Raw genomic sequence first — 5921 nt, 5'->3', positions numbered from 1 at the left:
GTCAACCTTTTCAGAAAGTTTTATTTCATATTCAGCTTCCACACTTCTCCATACCCTTAGCAGCTAAGTCACAAATGCATATATATTGAAAGACTTCCCTAAATGGAACACTGTTCTGTTATTCCCTAATAAGGCCAGGTACCAAGAAGTGAGTGCTCCCAAGGAAGCAGAAAACACACCAGAAACTCAGCTCTTACCACTTCTATTTGCCTCTTCTTAGCAACAGCACACGGCCATTTCTGTGTACTGACAGTTTACTTCTTAATGGTTACGCTGTGTGTGAACATTCTGACATCATGGCAATCAAAGGCTGATTGGAGGGCTCCTTGCAATAAATCAAAGCCTTAGCATGCCCAGGCCTTGGAGATATTGCAGGAGTGTAGCCAATTGCTAAGAAGGAATTTCAAGCCCCCTTCACCTATATCTGCTGCAGTTGGCTCCCGCTAACCTAATGCCACACAGCTTGGATAGTTGGGCAACAGTTGGGTAGAAAAGGGCGATATGATTTTCCCTGCTCAGGTGATGTTCCATTCACACATTCTCCTGAGCAGTGTAGAATGGCACAAGCAGAATAGAAAAATAGAGTTGGATGATACCCCAAGGGTGATCCAGTCCAAACCTCTGCAATGCTGCAATCTTGCCCACAGCCATCCGTGGGTGGGCTCGAACCACCAACCTTCTGATTACCAGCCAGTCCCACTGACCCACTGCGCCACAGGCTCCCATACTGCTACATGTGCTTGTGAATGGCACATCAGACTGTCAGGTAAGTTCCTGTGTATTAGTTGGCCTTTTTCATGATCCTCAGATTTTAATCGGATGTTTTATTCATGTTTTTACTAAAACCATAGTAAATGCATTGAGTGTATATGAGGTGAAGCAGACTATAGAAAATAATGACAGTGTTCAGATCTGCTGTCTGAAGATGGTGCTAGTGGGAATTCCTAGCAGTGAGCAGGGAAGTACTGAGAGCCTCTCCAGAAAAGCTAACCATAAGCAACTGCTAACTTACACATCACTGCAATGTGATTTGACTCACCATGTAATTTACGTTATCTTGAAGGTGGTTTGGATACCTCACGATCCAGAATGCTGCCGAATGGTTTTTGTCCACTACAAGTATTGCAATAGTTGTATTGGTTATTAGCTGGTTTCTGAGACAAGGTGATGCAATTAGCCCTTAAAGCCCTACATGTCCTGGGGTATCTGACGGATATATAACGTTCCAGGTTTTCATTTTTGTTAGGAGCCACTACCATGGCAGACGAGACTCTATTGGTGGAAGAGCCTTTTTCGTGATGGTTCCTTGACCCACCCTCATGTCAGAAATGCACCAGATTTACTCAACCTTTTCCATGAACATTTTCCCTTTTAAGGAGACATTTGGCCTGTAAGTGATTGTGAGCCTCTCTTCTGATTCTGATCTCCTGTGATGCTGTTTACACCACATTGTTCACATTCTTTACTATTTTAATGTTTAATGCTTTGAGGAAATGGTAGGAAAGCAAGCTACAATGTATAAATAGATTAAAATAAATATTAATATAGTAACATTACTAATCAAGAGCTTTTCCTATTCTGGAAAGGCTTTATATTCAGTATACATCATTCCTGACTATTTTGGATATGTTTCTATTCCCTGAAAAATTCCATCATGGTGGCTGTTATCCTAGTTGAAGCAATGTTGGCATGGGCATGTTAGTCTTCATGCCCCAACCAGCCTGAGTAATTCTTAAGTCCTTTGATTTTATAACATCCATTTAAAACTGGTGAACATTCCAAAATAATCACATCCCAACTTTATTTCTGTTTTGGGAGCATTATGCTTATAGAATGTGCAATGTATGTTTCGCTTTGTAATAACTGCAAACAGCTTTTGTTATTAACATTTTGTCCAAGCTTTATTCCTTTTTGATGATCAATCATAGTATGAAAAGATTCTGGGTTTGTTCACAAATCATACCTGCTGGCATTACCTTCAGCTTCTCTCTTCTGAAAAATGCTCAGTAATTTGTCTTTGCTGCCCACTTCCCAGATGTTATTACCCTGGAACTTATGTTCATTTTCCACATGACTACAGTAAGGAAAAGCTGCGAGAGACCAATGGTTCCATTGGCATTGCCCCCCCCCCAAATGTAATGTACGAATGAACTAACTTGCATTTTAACTTAATTTTGTTTTTGAACGCACAGAGGCAAAACTTTTGCCAAAGAAACAATTGAATGACCCTTGAGTATTCCAGTGACAGCATCCTTGATTGATGTACACATAAATTTCTGTTTTAGTGCCAGACTATTGGAGGCCGGACATAAACATTTTTGCCCACATGTGCATTTTGCAGACAACATTCCAGAGTGTATTGAGGAAAGCCTATACATATGAAACAGGCTTTTAGCTGTTTTGAAAGTCCGTCCATTCCTTGGATGATTGGACATTGACAGAACAAGAGCTACTTACCCCTGCTGGTTATCAGTGGGCAAATGGATAAATGATAATAACTGCACATACTTAATGGGTTTGATACAAATAAGAGAATATGTGGCAGAATTATGTGGCAATCATTTTAACAAGGTGATTTGCAATATGTGCCTGGGAGCCTCAGTTCATTCTATAATTAGTGTGAACTCAAGGCCTTGAAGTACTTCATCTCTCAGGCTGGAAATCAGTGTCGATTACAGTACCTAAAGTGTTAAATCATCTATTTTGGAAAGTGTGTGGTTCTCTAAGATGCCTTTCCCTTGGACCTGAAAGCATGTTGCGAGCTTATGGAATTAGGTCTTCTTTCACCCCTGCTCACCATGAAGGCTCCTTTCCTGAAATTATTCTGGTGGACAATCTAGCGAGACAACATTATGGTTTGTCTGTTTCACTTGGGAGACTTGAAACATTGGTTCAGGCATGTCACTTCAGGTTTCAGAAAGTGAAACACTCATATCAAGGTTCAAAGGCTACTATTGGATATATTCAAGATTTAATTGCAAAAACAAAAACTCAAAAACCCCGTCTCCTGTTTTGTTATTGATGTTGTGTAAGCTGCTCTGAGAAGCTTTCTGGCTGAAGAGCACTGATAAATGCATAAAACAAACCAACAAAGTATTTAAGAACATTTGCTGAGGTTCATTTTTATATCTCACTATAACCAGGGAAAGGGACGAGGGTGGCGCTGTGGTGTAAACCACTGAGCCTAGGGCTTGCCAATCGGAAGGTTGGGGTGACCTCCTGTTGCTCGGTCCGAAAGCACCGAGTTCAAAAGCACGTCAAAGTGCAAGTAGATAAATAGGTACCACTCTGTTGGGAAGGTAAACGGCGTTTCCGTGCTCTGCTCTGGTTTAGCCAGGAGTGGCTTAGTCATGACCTGGAAAAACTGTCTGCGGACAAATGCCAGTTCTCTTAGCCTGTAAAGTGAGATGAGCGCCACAACCCCAGTAATCCACAACTGGACTTAACTGTCAGGGGTCCTTTACCTTTTTATAACCAGAGATATAGGCTGCTCTGAAGAATACATCTATATGTGATCCAATAGGCAGAAATTGGGGGATAGCGATTGGAGAGGAGGCTGTCCCTCTTTGCCTCCCCTAAATAGCCCTGAATTGTCTTGCCTTCGAAAGCCTCATTGAGCATTCTCATCCTGTACTTAAGGGATTGTTGCCAATAACACTTCAGCTATACCAATAGATAAACTGCCAATAGTTAACAGCATCACTTTCCTATTGTGATGATAACATCACACAAGAGTTTTCTTGCTGTGCCCTTGCTCTTCGGAGATGAGGAGAGGAGGAATAATCCCCAGGACTCCCCAGTCAGTCATCTTTTGTCTAGACCCAGTGTTTACCACAGGGCAGCACTGATTTGAGACATCTGTTTTGTCTACATGGACAAACATCTGGGAACTGGTGCTGGCATATACTTCAGTCCACTGTGCCATTTCAAAAGGGGTACATTTCCCCTCATAACACAAATCTATTTGGAAGAGAGCGTCTGACTTGAATAAGATAATGAACAGCTGAGAGGTTTCTTTCTGTACCTTATCCAGCCTGCAGGCTTTGCTTTCTCCTATCTTTCTGTAAAACTACGCATTTTTCGTGCATGTGAGAACTCTCCACTATATGTACTGTGGAGGAATATAAGACGGAGGCAGTGTTGGTGGACAGTTTCTGTGTTTTGGCAACTGGGCATTTGGCCTGTTTTAGATGTAGTCATGCTGCTTGTGAAAGAAGATGTATATGGTCTGGGGTGCTCCTTGATCCAGCATTGTCACTTTGTGGCTTTTGTGCCAGGAGGTCCTACTTTCTGCTCTGATTGATTTGCTAAATATGGTTGTTCCTGGATCGAGTTCTGCATACTCCATAGGAACCTTCAGTTTACGTTACTGCAAAGTGGTCTGTGTAGGACTGTCATTGATGAGAGTCTGGACCCTGCAGCTGGTACAAAATGCAGCCTCTAGAATACTGTCTTGAACTTCTGTGCAATCTCATGTAACACTAATTTTCACTGGCTGCCTATGTTACTGGGCACAATTTAAGGCATTGGCATTAACATATGAAGTCCTGAATGACTTGGAACTTAAGTATTTGATGGAACACCTCTTCCCATACCATCCTGTCTGGGTGCTGAGGTTGGCAGGTGTGTGTGTGTGTGTGTGTGTGCTGACTATGGAAGCATAGAAGTCCATGTTGACAGGATTCCATTGCCTTGTTCAGAAACATTTCTTCTCTCAGGCCTTTGTATGATTTGTTTAGGTTACTCTGGTCTTAGGGCTGTTTGTGCTGTATAGCTTCTAGTCCAACCCTTTGCAATGCAGGAATCTTTTGCTCAATGTGGGCCTCAAACCCACGACTCTGAGATTAAGAGTCTCGTGCTCTACTGACAGGGTCATCCTCTGTACGTATTATAATTAAGGACAATATAGGCCACTTTAGGGAAATCAACATAGTTTAACTATGCATGTCAGTGACTATTCATTTACTTTTGATATACTATTACTTTGACTACTTATATTCACATACATTGTGTTTGTATCCAAATATATGTTTTACCATATATAAGTAAACACAGTAAGAATCCGTAGTTGTAAAGGAAATGTGTTATAAGCAATGAAATCAAAAGCTTATAAAAACACATCCCACAATGAAGAAATAGTTTAAGGCAGGCTTCCCCAAACTTCGCCCCTCCAGATGTTTTGGACTACAATTCCCATCATCCCTGACCACTGGTCCTGTTAGCTAGGGATCATGGGAGTTGTAGGCCAAAACATCTGGAGGGCCGCAGTTTGGGGATGCCTGGTTTAAGGGATGAGTATTCTGTTACTGACAATGGAACTTCTGCTTTCCAAACTAGTCATGACACATATTTGGCTTTGAAGGATGCAGTTCCTGTGTCCTCGGGGACACCATCTAAGATTTGTAGTCTCTTTCAAAAATAATAGGCAAGGCTCTGAATAGATTTCTATCCTGCCCTTCATGGTATATTCCTCCCCCCCAAGGCGTATTACAACAAATCACTAATTTCAATATTTAAAGCAGAAGTAGAAACCAACAAACAAAAACCCAGCTTGCTTACCCAGTGTTTTATGTGATGTGGGCAATATTCACAACTATATTTACTTCCACTTGGATGCAAATGTTAGTAAATAAACCTAACTTTCTAATATTGCATTAATGTTACATCCTATCAAATCAGACACATATGATTTGGAAGGGACTGATTAAGGCTATAGGAGTCATCCGTGATGTTTCTGGACAGCCTTCCTTTAATATCAGTTTATATTTTAAATTATATTTAGGCTGCAACCCTATACTTACCAGTGGGTGGTCCCATTAAATTTCTCAGTAGACACGCACAAGATTGTTCTGCTAAGGTCTAAACGAACACAGTAAAAATCTATAGATTTGCTATGTATACGGACAGAGATAAGGACAGTT

This window comes from Zootoca vivipara, chromosome 8 (assembly GCF_965207765.1).
Source record: "Zootoca vivipara chromosome 8, rZooViv2.hap1.1, whole genome shotgun sequence".
NCBI lineage: Eukaryota > Metazoa > Chordata > Lepidosauria > Squamata > Lacertidae > Zootoca > Zootoca vivipara.
This window is presented reverse-complemented; position numbering follows the sequence as displayed.